A 16671-nucleotide genomic window follows, 5' to 3' on the forward strand; every position below is an offset into this window, starting at 1 on the left:
AATGCAGACTTTTAATGGTGACAAATAAAAGATCTTATTTGCGGTAAAAAAAAAAAAAAAAAAAAAAATCCCAGGAAATTATTTTGTGGACATTGACAAACAGATTCTACAGCTTCTAAGTAAAAGCAATAACCATGGATAGCTAAAATAACACAATACTGAAGGAGAAGACAAAGTTGGGTTGACACTACCCAACTTCAAGACTTACAATAAAGCCACAGTAATTAAGACAGTGTGGTTTTAATGAAAGAATAGGAAAATTATCAATGGAATAAAATAGAGAGCCCAGAAATAGACTCACTTAACAAAGGAACAAAGACAATACAATGGAGAGAAAATAGTCTTTTCAATGAAAAGTGATAAAACGACTGGACATTGACATTCCCCCCCCCCAAAAAAAAAGAATCTAGACATAGATTGTTCTCAAAAATTAACTCAAAATAGATCACCTACCTAAGCATAACATGCAGGATTACAAAATTAATAGAATATAACATAGAAAATGTAGATGATCTTAGGTATAACAGTGACTTTTTAGATACTATTCCAAAGGCATGATCCATGACAGAAATAATTGATAACTTAAACTTCATTAAAATTATAAACTTCTGTTCTGCAAAAGATACTGTCAAGAGAATGAGAAGACAAAGCACAGACTGGCAGAAGATATTTGCATAAGACATCTGACAAAGGACTGTAGCTCAAAATATATAAAAAGCTCTTAAAACTTAACAGTAAGAAAACAACCCAATTAAAAAATGGACAAGAGAACTGAAGAGACACCTCATGAAAGAAGATATATACATGATGAATGAATATATGAAAAGATGCTCAACAACATATATCATTAGGGAATTGCAAATTAAAACCACAATGAGATATTGCTACACAAGTATTGTTGTTGTTGTTCAGTTGCTAAGTCATGTCCAAATTTTTGCCACCCCGTGGACTGCAGCACACCAGGCTCTCTGTCCTCTACTATCTCCCAGAGTTTGCTGAAATTCGTGTCTGTTGAGTCAGTGATGCTGTTTAACCATCTCATCCTCTGCTGCCCCCTTCTCCTTTTGCCTTCAATCGTTCCAAGTATCAGGGTCTTTTCCAATGAGTCAGCTGTTTGCATCAGGTGGCCAAAGTATTGGAGCTTCAGCTTCAGCATCAGTCCTTCTAACGAATATTCAGGGTTGATTTCCTTTCAAATTGACTGGTTTCATCTCCTTGCAGTCCAAGGGACTCTTAAGAGTCTTCTCCAGCTCCTCAATTTGAAGGTAACAGTTCTTCAGTGCTCAGCCTATTTTATTGTCCAACTCTCACATCCATACATGACTACTGGAAAAACCATAGCTTTGGCTATATGGACCTTTGTTGGCAAAGTAATGTATCTGCTTTTCAATATGCTGTATAGGTTGGTCATACCTTTTCTTCCAAGGAGCAAGTGTCTTTTAATTTCATGGCTGCAGTCACCATCTGCAGTGATTTTGGATCCCAAGAAAATAAAATCTGTCACTGCTTCCACATTTCCTCTTTCTATTTGCCATAAAGTGATAGAGACAAATGCCATGATCTTGGTTTTTTGAATGTTGAGTTTCAAGCCAGCTTTTCACTCTTCTCTTTCATCCTCATCAGGAAGCTCTAGGTCTGCTTCACTTTCTGCCATTAGAGTGGTGTCATCTGCATATCTGAGATTGTTGGTATTTCTCCTGGCAATCTTGATTCTAGCTTGTGCTTCATCCAGCCTGGCATTTTGCATGATGCACTCTGCATATAAGTTAAACAAGCAAGGTGACAGTATACAGCCTTGTCATACTCCTTTCCCAATTTTGAACCAGTCTGTTGTTCCATTTCCAGTTCTAACTTGCTTCTTGACTTGCATACAGGTCTTAGGGGACAGACAGGTAAAGTGGTCTGGAATTCCCATCTCTTTAAGAATTTTCCAGTTTGTTGTTATTCACACAGTCCGGGTTTAAGTATATTAAATCAAGCAGAAGTAGATGTTTTTATGGAATTCCCTTGCTTTCTCCATGATCCAACAGGTATTGGCAATTTGATCTCTGGCTCCTCTGCTTTTTCTAAACCCAGCTTGTACATCTGGAAGTTCTAGGTTCACGTACTGTTGAAGCCTAGCTTGAAGGATTTTGAGCATTACCTTGTTGGCATGTGAAATGAGTACAATTGTCTGGTAGTTTGAACATTCTTTGGTATTGCCCTTCTTTGGGATTTAAATGAAAAGTGACCTTTTCCAGTCCTGTGGCCTCTGCTGAGTTTTCCAAGTTAGCTGGCACATTGAGTGCGACACTTTAACAGCATCATCTTTTAGGATTTTATATAACTCAGCTGGAGTTCCATCACTTCCACTAGCTTTGTTCATAGTTATGCTTCCTAAGGCCCACTTGAGTTCACAGTCCAGGATGTCTGGCTCTAGGTGAGTGACCACACCATCATGGTTATCTGGGTCATTAAGACCTTTTTTTGTATGGTTCTTCTGTGTTTTCTTGCCACTCTTCTTAATCTCTTCTGCTTCTGTTAGGTTCTTCTTAATCTCTTCTGCTTCTGTTAGGTTCTTACCATTTCTGTCCTTTATTGTGCCCAACCTTACATGAAATGTTCCTTTGATATCTCTAATTTTCTTGAAGAGATCTATAGTCTTTCCCATTCTATTGTTTTCCTCAATTCCTTTGCTCTGTTCCCTTAAGAAGGATCTCTTATCTCTTTGTTAGTCTCTGGAATTCTGTGTTCAGTTGGGCATATCTTTCCCTTTCTCCCTTGCCTTTTGCTTCTCTTCTTTCCTCAGCTATTTGTAAAGCCTCCCCAGACAACCCCTTTGCCTTCTTGCATTTCTTTCTTTGGGATGGTTTTGGTCACTGCCTCCTATACAGAGTTATGAACCTCCATCCATAGTTCTCCAGGCACTCTGTCTACCAGATCGAATCCCTTGAGTCTATTTGTCACCTTCCCTGTATAATTACAAAGGATTTGATTTAGGTCATATTTGAGTGGTCTAGTGGTTTCCCTTACTTTCTTCAATTTTAGTCTGAATTTTGCATTAAGGAGCTGATGATCTGAGCCACAGTCAGCTCAGGTCTTGTTTTTGCTGACTGTTTGGAGCTTCTCCTTCTTTGGCTGCAAAGAACATAATCAATCTGATTATGTTTTGGTGTTGATCATCTGGTGATGTCCATGTGTAGAGTCTTTTGTGTTGTTGGAAAATGGTGTTTGCTATAGCCAGCATGTTCTTTTGACAAAACTCTGTTAGCCTTTGCCCCACTTCATTTTGTATTTCAAGGTCAAATTTGCCTGTTTCTTATGGTATCTTTTTTAAAAATTTTATTTTTTTTTTAATTGAAGCATAATTGCTTTACAGAATTTTGTTGTGTTCTGTCAAAATCTCAACATGAATCAGCCATAGGTATGTATATATCCCCTCCCTCTTGAACCTCCCTCCCATCTTCCTCCCCATCCCACCCCTCTAGGTTGATACAGAGCCCCTGTTTGAGTTTCCTGAGCCATACAGCAAATTCCTGTTTGCTATCTATTTTACTTATGATAATGTAAGTTTCCATGTTACTCTTCCATACATCTCACCCTCTTCCCCCCTCTCCCCATGTCCATAAGTCTGTTCTCTGTGTCTATTTCTCCACTGTTGCCCTGCAAATAAATTCTTTGGTACCATCTTTCTTGATTCCAGATATATGCATTAGTATATGATATTTATCTTTCTCTTTTGGATTTACTTCACTCTGTAATAGGCTCTAGCTTCATCCACCTCATTAGAACTGACCCAAATGTGTTCCCTTTTATGGCTTAGTAATATCCCATTGTGTATATGTACCACAGCTTCTTTATCCATGCATCTGTCAATGGACATCTAGGTTGCTTCCATGTTCTAGCTACTGTAAATACTGCTGCAATGAACACTGGGGTACATGTGTCTTTTTTCATTTTGGTTTCTTCTGGGTATATGCCTAGGAGTGGGATTGCTGGGTCATATGGTGATTTTATTCTTAGATTTTAAAGAATCTCCAGACCTTCTTGCATAGTGACTGTATCAGTTTACATTCCCACCAACAGTGCAAGAGGGTTCCCTTTACCCCACACCCTCTTCAGCATTTATTGTTTGTAGAATTTTTCATGATGGCCATTCTGACTGGTGTGAGGTGATATCTCACTGTAGTTTTGATTTGCATTTCCCTAATAATGAGCGACTGCAGCCATGAAATTAAAAGACACTTACTCCTTGGAAGGAAAGTTATGACCAACTTAGATAGCATATTAAAAAGCAGAGACAGGGCTTCCCTTGTGGCTCAGCTGGTAAAGAATCTGCCTGCAATGTGGGGACCTGGGTTCGATCTCTGGGTTGGGAAGATCCCCTGGAGAAGGGAAAGGCTTCCCAATAAAAAAAATAAAAAATAAAAAGCAGAGACATTACTTTGCTAACAAAGGTCCATCTAGTCAAGGCTATGGTTTTTCCAGTGGTCATGTATGGATGTGAGAGTTGGACTGTGAAGAAAGCTGAGTGCTGAAGAATTGATGCTTTTGAACTGTGGTGTTGGGGAAGACTCTTGAGAGTCTCTTGGAGTGCAAGGAGATCCAACCAGTACATCCTAAAGGAGATCAGACCTGGGTGTTCATTGGAAGGACTGATGCTAAAGCTGAAACTCCAATACTTTGGCCACCTGATGCAAAGAGTTGACTCATTGGAAAAGACCCTGATGCTGGGAGGGATTGGGGGCAGGAGGAGAAGGGGACGACAGAGGATGAGATGCTGGATGGCATCACCGACTCAATGCACATGAGTTTGAGTAGACTCCGGGAGTTGGTGATGGACAGGGAGGCCTGGTGTGCTGCGATTCATGGGGTCGCAAAGAGTCGGACATGATTGAGTGACTGAACTGAACTGAATAATGAGCGATATTGAGAATCTTCTCATGTGTTTGTTAGCCATCTGTATGTATTCTTTGAAGAAATGTTTGTTTAGGTCTTTTCCCCACTTTTTGATTGGGTTGTTTGTTTTTCTGGTATTGAGTTGTATGAGCTGCTTATATATTTTGTAGATTAATATTTTCTCAGTTGTTTCATTTGCTATTATTTTCTCCCATTCTGAAGGTTGTCTTTTCACCTTGCTTATAGTTTTCTTTGCTGTGCACAAGCTTTTAAGTTTAATTAGGTCCCACTTTTTTACTTTTGTTCTTATTTCCATTACTCTAGGAGGTGGTTCATAGAGGATCTTGCTTTGATTTATGTTATCAAGTGTTCTGTCTATGTTTTCCTTGAAGAGTTTTATAGTTTCTGGTCTTACATCTGGGTCTTTGGGACGATCTTCCCTGGTGGCTCAGAGGTTAAAGCATCTGCCTCCAATGCAGGAGACCCGGGTTCAATCCCTGGGTTGGGAAGATCCCCTGGAGAAGGAAATGGCAATCCGCTCCAGTATTCTTGCCTGGAGAATCCCACGGACGGAGAAGCCTAGTAGGTTACAGTCCACGGGGTCGCAAAGAGTCGGACATGACTGAGCGACTTCACCTCACCTCATCTAGGTCTTTAATCCATTTTGAGTTTATCTTTGTTTATGGTGTTAGGAAGTGTTTTAATTTCATTATTTTACATGTAGCTATCCAGTTTTTCCAGCACCACTTATCAATGTGGGAGACCTGGGATCGATCCCTGGGTTGTGAAGATCCCCTGGAGAAGGGAATGGCTACCCACTCCAATACTCTGGCCTGGAGAATTCCATGGACTGTATAGTCCATGGGGTCACAAAGAGTCGGACATGACTGAGCAACTGTCACTTTCACTTTTTCCTATAATGATGAAGACACCTTTTTGGGGGTGTTACTTCTAGAAGGTGTTGTAGGTCTTCATGGAACTGGTCAACTTCAGCATTTTGGCATCAATGGTTGGGGCATAGACTTGGATTACTATGATGTTGAATGATTTTCCTTGAAAACAAGTTGAGATCATTCTGTCATTTTTGAGATTGCACCAAAGTACTGCATTTCAGACTCTTTTGTTGACTCTGAGGACTATTCCATTTCTTCTAAGGAATTCTTGCCCACAGTAGTAGATATAGTAGTCATCTGAATTAAATTCACTGATTCCTATATATTCCTAAGATGTTGATCTTCAATCATGCTATATCGTTCTTGACCACATCCAATTTACCTTGATTCATGGATCTAATATTTCAGGATCCTATGCAGTATGGTTCTTTACAGTGTCAGAATTTATCTTCACCACCAGACATATCCACAAGTGAGCATCATTTCTGCTTTGTCCCAGCTGCTTCATTCTCTCTGGAGCTATTTGTAACTGCTCTCTGCTCTTCTGCAGTAATATATTGAACACCTACTGACCTGGGGGGCTCATCTTCCAGTGTCATATCTTTTTGCCTTTTTGTACTGTTCCTGGAATTCTTGAGGCAAACCATGGAGTGGTTTGCCATTTCCTCCTCCAGTGGACCACATTTTGTCAGAACTGTTCACTATGTCCTGTCCATCTTGGGTGGCCCTGCATGGAATAGCTCATGGCTTCATTGAGTTATGCAAGCCCCTTTGCCATGACAAGGCTGTGATCCATGAAGGGAACACAAGTATTAGAATAGCCAAAATTCAGAGCCCTGAGAATGCCAAATGCTGATGAGGATGTGGAGTAATAGGAACTGTCATTCATTGCTGGTGGGAAATCTACATGGTACAGCTATTTTAGAAGACTGGCAGTTCCTTACGAAACTAAACATTCTCTAATATTATCCAGGAATCCTACTCCTTAGTATTTTCCAAAAGAACTGTAAAATGATGTCCATGCAAATACCTGTACCTGGGTATGTATAGTGGTTCAATTCATAATTGTCCAAACCTGCAGTCAAATGATGTCCTTCAGTAAGTGACTGAATAAACAAACTGTGGTACTTTCAGATGGTAGAATATTATTCAGAGCTAAAAAGAAATGACCTGTCCAGCCATGAAAAGGCATGGTGGAATCTTACTGGAAGCACATATTACTAAGTGAGAGAAGCCAATCTGAAAAAACTCTGTATGCTCTAAAAAGTAATCTATTAAAAATATTTAGCATAATTTTTATTTTTATTTCAACTGACTTTTTAGACTGCTTGCAATAAATAAGAGGTCTTCTATATTTGCATTACAAAAGACAGAATAAATACAGATGCCCCTTGAACAACATGGGTATTAGTGGGACTGACCCCACACACAGTTGAAATTCTGCTTTTAACTGTATAGTTCACGCTCCATACCCGTATATGCATATTTGCAGATTCAACTAACTGTGGATTATTTGTTCTATATACATTTGTTGAAAAAAAAATCCACATATAAATTACCCATGAAGTTCAACTCATTTTCAAGGTTTCAATTATATGTTAATATTTTATTTTATTTTTTAAAATTATTTATTTATATATTTATTTTTTTACTTTACAATATTGTATTGGTTTTGCCACACTTCAACATGAATCCGCCATGTGTGTTCAGTTCAGTTCAGTTCAGTTCAGTCGCTCAGTCATGTCCAACTCTTTGTGACCCCATGAATCGCAGCACGCCAGGCCTCCCTGTCCATCACCAACTCCCGGAATTCACTCAGACTCACGTCCATCGAGTCATTGATGCCATCTAGCCATCTCATCCTCTGTCGTCCCCTTCTCCTCCTGCTCCCAATCCCTCCCAGCATCAGAGTCTTTTCCAATGAGTCAACTCTTCGCATGAGGTGGCCAAAGTACTGGAGTTTCAGCTTTAGCATCATTCCTTCCAAAGAAATCCCAGGGCTGATCACCTTCACAATGGATTGGTTGGATCTCCTTGCAGTCCAAGGGACTCTCAAGAGTCTTCTCCAACACCACAGTTCAAAGCCATCAATTCTTCAGTGCTCAGCCTTCTCACAGTCGAACTCTTACATCCATACATGACCACAGGAAAAACCATAGCCTTGACTAGATGGACCTTAGTCAGCAAAGTAATATCTCTGCTTTTGAATACGCTATCTAGGTTGGTCATAACTTTTCTTCCAAGGAGTAAGTGTCTTTTAATTTCATGGCTGCAATCACCATCGGCAGTGATTTTGGAGTCCCAAAAGATAAAGTCTGCCACTGTTTCCACTGTTTCCCCATCTATTTCCCATGAAGCGATGGGACCAGATGCCATGATCTTTGTTTTCTGAATGTTGAGCTTTAGCCACGGGTGTATGAGACAGCAAAAAAGACACAGATGTATAGAACAGTCTTTTGGACTCTGTGGGAGAGGGAGAGGGTTGGATGATTTGGGAGAATGGCATTGAAACATGTATAATATCAACTGTATGTCAATATTTTAAAATCCCTCATCCCTGGGTGGTATATCACAGATGGATTTTTAAAATTTTTCTTTACATTTTTTTTTCATTTTTCATATTCTTTTATAATAAATGTTTACAATTTAAAGGTTATCTTTAAAATATCAAAGATAATGTGGAAGAGTAAAAATAGCCTGGACTGCAGGGTAATTCTTTAGTATTTACCTCAAGAATCCTTCTAGTATTCTGAAAGTTGAGACATTTAAAAACTATATTTGAAATTAATATCTTATCCTGGTGTGACTACTTTGATACTGCAGCATGTTTTTTGTTGGTTGCTTTGTCCTTTTGCCATGAGCAGTTAAGTGCCTGAAGTTCCTTTCTGTTGCCCACATGATGTGTTATGGATTCTAGAAAATTTTATGTCTTCTTGGAAGTATGGCAAAAATTGCCTGTTTGTTGTAAATATCAGTTTGTTGGGAGATATTCATAATGTTGGGTTTATGCACTGTCTGTAAATTCACTCCTTTTTTGCCTGAAGATATACTTGGAAATAAAGTGTTTCATCACATAAGTAATTTTCCACAAGATATCAGAAATAAATTAGAGGAGAGAAGAGTACACTCAAGTGAAACATATTGAACATAATTGTGTATATGTACTACAGAAACTGAACTTGAGAGAGAAAAGAGCATAGTTTTTCACAAGATGCTCCAAGGGGAAAAGAAAATGCCATACTTTAGTAGAGAGAGAAATTTAAGAATGAAGTGTTCAAAAGCTGAAACAACCAGTGGATACAACTTTCAAGAACCAACTTGTTTCTAATAAAATATCAGTCAGTGACAGAGCCAGTATATGGTCATCCTCAAGTTGTCTTGTTCTCAGTTGGCCTGCTGTAGTCAGTCACCTTTGGCTACCATTGTGTGATCCAGGCTTCTAGTATTATGATTACAATGGGTAGGAGGGGCTGGGTATTCTTATGCTGAAGGCAATCTTTGGTGCCCCCGTATCAGTTTATTTCTACTCCTGAGTACTTACCATGTATCAATATGTGCACTTAATTCTGGAATGTACAGTCTAGAAGGGAAGACTCTTCTGCATAAAACTTGTCAAGCCCAGGCAAATGGTAGTTGTCAGTAGAAAGGCAAAGTACTGCCAGTATGTGTGGTAAAGAGGGAAAACAGTTTGGTGAATGGAGAGGAAGGTAGTGGCTTCTCAGCTGATACTTGCAGGACTATGTGCACTCAGGGTCTAGTGGGAAGCTCGCTTTGGCATTCAGAATGCAAAAGTAGGAAGTCAAGAAACACCTGGAGTAACAGGCAACTTTGGCCTTGGAGTACAGAATGAAGCAGGGCAAAACTTAATGAAGTTCTGCCGGGAGAACGTACTGGTCATAACGAACACCCTCTTCCAACAACACAGGAGAAGACTCTACACATGGAGATCACCAGATGGTCGACACCAAAATCAGAATGATTACATTCTTTGCTTGGCAATCCACTTCAGTATTCTTGCCTGGAGAATCCCATGGACGGAGAAGTCTAGTAGGTTACAGTCCACGGGGTCGCAGAGTCAGACACGACTGAGCGACTTCACCTCATCTTCACCTCACCTACATCCTTTGCAGCCAAAGATGGAGAAGCTCTATACAGTCAGCAAAAATGAGACCAGGAGCAAACTGTGGCTCAGATCATGATGTCCTAATTGCCAAATTCAGACTCAAATTGAAGAAAGTGGAGAAAACCACTAGACCATTTAGGTATGACCTAAATCAAATCCCTTATGACTATACAGTGGAAGTGAGAAATAGATTCAAGTGATTAGATCAGATAGACTGAGTGCCTGATGAACTATGGAATGAGGTTCGTGACATTGTACAGGAGACAGGGATCAAGACCATCCTCACGGAAAAGAAATGCAAAAAAGGAAAATGGCTGGCTGGGGAGGCCTTACAAATAGCTGTGAAAAGAAGGGAAGCGAAAAGCAAAGGAGAAAAGGAAAGATATACCCATCTGAATGCAGAGTTCCAAAGAATAGTGAGGAGCAATAAGAAAGCCTTCTTCAGCAATCAGTGCAAAGAAACAGGAAAACAACAGAATGGGAAAGATTAGAGATCTCTTCAAGAAAATTAGAGATACCAAGGGAACATTTCATGCAAAGATGGGCTCAATAAAGGACAGAAATGATATGGACCCAACAGAAGCAGAAGATATTAAGAAGAGGTGGCAAGAATACACAGAAGAACTGTACAAAAAAATCTTCATGACCCAGATAATCACGATGGTGTGATCACTCACCTAGAGCCAGACATCCTGGACTGTGAACTCAAGTGGGCCTTAGAAAGCATCACTATGAACAAAGCTAGTGGAAGTGATGGAGTTCCAGTTGAGCTATTTCAAATCCTGAAAGATGATGCTGTGAAAGTGCTGCACTCAATATGCCAGCAAATTTGGAAAACTCAGCAGTGGCCACAGGACTGGAAAAGGTCAGTTTTCATTCCAATCCCAAAGAAAGGCAATGCCAAAGAATGCTCAAACTACCACATAATTGCACTCATCTCAGCAATACGTGAACCATGAACTTCCAGACGTTCAAGCTGGTTTTAGAAAAGGCAGAGGAACCAGAGATCAAATTACCAACATCTGCTGGATCATCAAAAAAGCAAGAGTTCCAAAAAACCATCTATTTCTGCTTTATTGACTATGCCAAAGCCTTTGACTGTGTGGATCTCAATAAACTGTGGAAATTCAGAACAAGATGGGAATACCAGACCACCTGACCTGCCTCTTGAGAAACCTGTACGCAGGTCAGGAGTCAACAGTTAGAACTGGACATGGAACAACAGACTGGTTCCTAATAGGAAAAGGAGTATGTCAAGGCTGTATATTGTCACCCTGCTTATTTAACTTATATGCAGAGTACATCATGAGAAACGCTGGGCTGGAGGAAGCACAAGCTGGAATCAAGATTGCTGGGAGAAATCTCAATGACCTCAGATATACAGATGACACCACCCTTATGGCAGAAAGTGAAGAGGAGCTAAAAAGCTTCTTGATGAAAGTGAAAGAGGAGAGTGAAAAAGTTGGCTTAAAGCTCAACATTCAGAAAACTGAGGTGATGGCATCCAGTCCCATCACTTCATGGCAAATACATGGGGAAACAGGGGAAACAGTGTAAACAGTGGCTGACTTTATTTTGGGGGGGCTCTAAAATTACTGCTGATGGTGATTGCAGCCATGAAATTAAAAGACGCTTACTCCTTGGAAGGAAAGATATGACCAACCTAGATAGCATATTAAAAAGCAAAGACATTACTTTTTCAACAAAGGTCCATCTAGTCAAGGCTATGGCTTTTCGGGTGGTCATGTATGGATGTGAGATTTGGGCTATAAAGAAAGCTGAGTGCCAAAGAATTGATGCTTTTGAACTGTGGTGTTGGAGAAGACTCTTGAGATTCCCTTGGACTGCCAGGAGATCCAACCAGTCCATCCTAAAGGAGATCAGACCTGGGTGTTCATTGGAAGGACTGATGTTGAAGCTGAAACTCTAATACTTTGGCCACCTGATGGGAAGAGCTGACTCATTTGAAAAGACCTTGATGCTGGGAAAGATTGAGGGCAGGAAGAGAAAGGGATGACAGAGGATAAGATGGTTTGATGGCATCACCAACTCAATGGACATGGGTTTCGGTGGACTCCAGGAGTTGGTGATGGACAAGGAGGCCTGGAGTGTTGGGGTTCATGGGGTCGCAAAGAGTCGGACACAACTGGGGGTGACTGAACTGAACCTATGTCTTCCTGAGGCTTATCATACCAGACTAAGAAGATTGATTTTTGAATTAAGATTAGAACTGATAAGAGGCACTTTAAAAAGAGTGCACTGCTCTTAACAGTAGGGTGCACTGGGGAAAGGTCTCAACTGGAGAAATCACCTTTTCCTGTTAACCCTCCAACCCTATCACACCCTGCATCCTAATATACCTCCATTGGCTTACTCTCCAAAGGAGTGGGAACGTTATAACACTTAACTCTTTTCTATTTAGCATCCAATCTTTGATAAGAGGCTTACATTAGGACATTCTTCAGATTTTCAGTTACCTGGATCTTCCTATGGATACAAGAAGAAAAATACAACCATGTCATGTTAAAAAACAATTAGGAATATCAAAGTTTCTTGTTCCAGCCTTTACCTTCCTTATGTATAAATATATTAAGAAGGTATAAAGAATTATTGAAAGTGTAATATGGATGTGTGGGTTTTCTGAGTATGGAGTTTCTACAGCTTTTTTGCTTGTATTTGGATTTTTTTGGCATCTGTAATTAGCTCTTTATTATTAGATCTAATGGAGGTGAACAAAGGTCGGACAACCCAAAGAGACAGATAATTACATACCTGTTATTCTGAGTTCAAGTATCTTTCTTGACACAACCCTTCCTCATATCAGAAGAATGACCCGAGGATAGGAAAAGCCAAGATAAAAATTTGCCTTCTTCCACTTAGGAGAAATAAGGTACTGCCCTCTGTAGTCTCCATTTACATTTATAAAATGTTAGGAAAATCTGTCATTTTTGTTTTGGAGACTATGTCTCTGAGATTTACATTATCTGGTTTATTGTCTTAGTGTCTCTTCCCTTGGGAGCATCTCTATCTTCTTGGAAGGAAATTGCTTTTTCCTCTCAATCAAACGAAGTTGTTCTAGCAGAGTATCCAGGTGTCCTTGGTTACAAAGATAGGCATACTGTAGAGAATGGAAACAGCAGAGTGGGCAGCCAGGGGGTAGTTGAGGTCTCAGTTCCAACTGTTTTGAGGACAGACTGACTCTTTGGTTTGGTTATGTGAAACATTAACATTCAGTTTTTATATAAGATTAGAGTTGTTTCTATTACTTAAGGGAAGTAATAGAGTTGTTCTCAAAGAAAACACTCTTTATCTGTTCACTCTTTTCCATCCCTACCACAACTACTCTAGTTAATATTCTTATTACCTCTTACATCAACTGTTAAAATAGCTTCCTGGCAAGCCTCCCTTTGCTCATGGAGGAAGTGAATATTTAATTGTATTTCATTTTATTGCACGTCCCAGGTACCACAGGTCCCTAACAGGAAGGTGATGCTTCAATCTTGGCCCAAATTGGGGGCAGTGATGGTGACAGCTAAAGCAGTAATAGTGATGGCATCATCTGTGGATCAGGGGGAGAGGTCATACTTCACATGGAGTAAGTGCTGGGACCCAAGGTGGGACCTTGTCTTTCTCATCTGTCCCCAGAACCTGTCCCTGTAGTGTTTGTACAAACATTAACTCTTTGGCCTGAATGCCAGGACAAGTGCAGCCTATGCTCAAGCAGTAAATTGATTAGTAAATTATTATAAAAATAAAAACATGTTCTCGGACATTGTACTAACCGTTTCAGGGAGTTATTAGAATTCTTCAAGGAGTTTAGAATTTCTGATTTTGAAAACTGCTGCAGCATTGCAAAGCAAATATCCATAGGCTTAGAAAGAAAAGTCAAAGTTATAGATCACTACATTTCACAGAAAAGAAGATTATTTTCATATGAAGTCTTGGATCTTAGTGTTTTTGCTTTTCTAATTGAACGTGAGTAATATTATGTTCTATGAGGAGAAGTGTAGTGCTTCTAGAAGGAAGATACCAGATAATGAAAGATTAAAAAAAAGCCTAATTTATAATTCACCATTTATAAATCTTTTTTAATCTACAAAAAAGAGAGGTATAGACCAGCACTGAACAATAACAGTACTTTGTGATAAGGATGACGGAAATGCTCTCTATCAGTGCTTTCCAATTCAATAGCTACCAGCTACATGTTGTTGTTCAGTTGTTAAATCATGTCCAACTCTTTGCGATAGCATGGACCATAGCACACTAGTCTTCTCTGTCCTTCATCATCTCCTGGGGTTTGCTCAAACTCATGTCTTTGAGTTGGTGATGCCATCCAACCATCTCATCCTCTGCCACCCTGAACATCTGAAGCATGGCTATTATGACTAAAGATGCAAATATTTAATTTTAGTTAATTTACCTCTAACTACAACTGTTTAGTAGACAGTGAAGTTTAGTGTTTAGTAGACACTGTGATATATGGGAATCACCTGAAAGAAATAAGTATGTTATTTTGGACTAATAAGACTTCAGCTTCCCGGGTGGCACTAATGGTAAAGAACCTACCTGCCAATGCAGGAGACATAGAGACTGGGTTTGATCCCTAAGTTGGGAAGATTCCCTGGAGGAGGGCATGGCAAACCACTCCAGTATTTTTGCCTGGAGAACCCCATGGACAGAGGAGCCTGATGGGCTACAGTTCATAGGGTCACACAGAGTCAGACATAACTGAAGTGACTTAGCATGTATAATACTTGAACAGAACACGTTGGCTATTTTCAAACATCTGAAGGATTGCCATGTGGTTGTTTAGAAATGTTTATTGTGATTCCACAAAGCAGAATCAGAACTAATGAATAACCAGTTACACAGGGACCAATTATGGACTTTATGTAAGGAACTTTGTAACAAGTAGTATGTCTAAAACTTCAGTGGGTGACTAGACTAAATGTCCTTCAAGGTCCTTTTTCTGTACTGTGAATCTGTGATTATATGATTTAAATGTTGGTAATGGTATACTATGGAGAGAATTTCTTTCCAGCTAAATAACCATGTAATACAAAGGTCATTTAAGACACCCAGGCGAGGTGGCCTTGTCTATTTTTTTGATTAAATCCTGGGTGAAGTATATTCTGTCAATCTCTGAGATTAATTGTTCTATTTTCTACTCAATATTTTTGAGAAAAGTCTGTTACTAAAGTAATTTGTGGAAAAAAGAAAACTAACTTTTCAAGACCTTTTTCTTGAGGTTATCAACATATAAGTTTCATAATTCCTTCATTTTCCAGCTTTTATAGGTTTCTAAGATTATATCTTTAAAATATTGACAGGTAAACATTGAGAATGATGCAGTTCCTAGGTTAGATAATGGTTGATGCCAATTACTTCAGGTAAGAGTGTAATCTGACTAGATGGAAGCTGTTACCTTAATTTCTGTGTTTACATGTGTGCAATCATGTCTTTTGTGTGATATTCAACCTAGGAAAAATTATAAAGTTAAAATAATTATGTATTTTATTTAAAAATTCAAATGCAATGGCAAATCATATGATTCAAGAACAAATATTTATAGTGCACACTCTGATTGAAGCAATATACAGACACTGTGGATTCAGTGGGGGATATGGCATAGTCTATGGAGATAGACAAACTGTTAATCACATCTTGGAAATTAATTTGATGATGAGACGAGGAGCATAAAAGGGGTATGGGAACACAGAGAAGAACATTTAATCTAGCCTGGACTTGGGAAGGTGTGGAATGAGGACAAAATACATTATTGATTCTGTATCAATTTAGATATTATCTTTCTCATTTAATCTGTCAACACTGTATGCTTTTCCTGGGCTTAACTGCCCTCAGATTCACCCCTCATTTGTCCTCCTCTCTGCCTTATAATATATATGGGCTGAATCCTACAGTCTGCAATTCTTAGGCTGGCTAACATTTTGCTTCCATCTGAGTTCTGCCAACAGGCAAACCAGCAGGATATTAAACCCAGGAGAAAGAAACAGCCAGTTTTTCTCCTTACTCTGCATCAAGTGGTTTCCCTTTAATAGCTACATATTTCCCATGGTTCTAGCCCTATCAGATTGATCCACATGGCTTCAGATCCTATTGAAACTAACACTTCTTTATGTTGCTAATTATTGGATTCCCCAACTGTCCCATGTTTAGCTTCTCTGTCATTTTTGCCACCAATTTTCTGCTTTAAATATTTATCATGGTTTCTATTTTCCTGGACAATCTCTGACTATTACATGTGCGGCCAATAATAGTGACAGATTTTCTAGTATTAAACTTCATCACATTCCTGGGATAAACCCAATTCTGTCACCAGCAATTAAACAGGTTTAAGTTTCTTCTATAGTTAGTAAGGGCTTCCCTGATAGCCCAGTTGGTAAAGAATACGCCTGCAATGCAGGAGATCCCAGTTCGATTCCTGGGTTGGGAAGATCCCCTGGAGAAGGGATAAGCTACCCACTTTAGTATTCTAGGGCTTCCCTTGTGGCTCAGCTGGTAAAGAATCTGCCCACAATGTGGGAGACCTGGGTTTGATCCCTGTGTTGGGAAGATCCCCTGGATAAGGGAAAGGCTACCCACTTTTATAATTAAGAAAAGAAAAAACATAAATACCCCTGGATCCTGAAACCTTCTCTGTATAACACTATATATCTCTCATATTCTCCATATTTTAATCAAATATATTTTTTGCACTTCTAGTTTTTATACATATTTTGAAAAATTCTATTGATGTAAGTAATCAGATGATATATT

At 39.3% G+C, this 16671-nt stretch overlaps 1 non-coding gene across 1 annotated transcript; it reads left to right on the forward strand.

Annotated features, from left to right (window-relative positions):
* The first annotated feature begins 5315 nt into the window (after nucleotides 1-5315).
* On the forward strand, nucleotides 5316-5387 carry TRNAW-CCA (transfer RNA tryptophan (anticodon CCA)). Its single transcript has one exon. It is a non-coding gene; the product is annotated as a tRNA-Trp (tRNA).
* The last annotated feature ends 11284 nt before the right edge of the window (nucleotides 5388-16671 follow it).

This window comes from Capricornis sumatraensis, chromosome X (assembly GCF_032405125.1).
Source record: "Capricornis sumatraensis isolate serow.1 chromosome X, serow.2, whole genome shotgun sequence".
Taxonomy (NCBI): domain Eukaryota; kingdom Metazoa; phylum Chordata; class Mammalia; order Artiodactyla; family Bovidae; genus Capricornis; species Capricornis sumatraensis.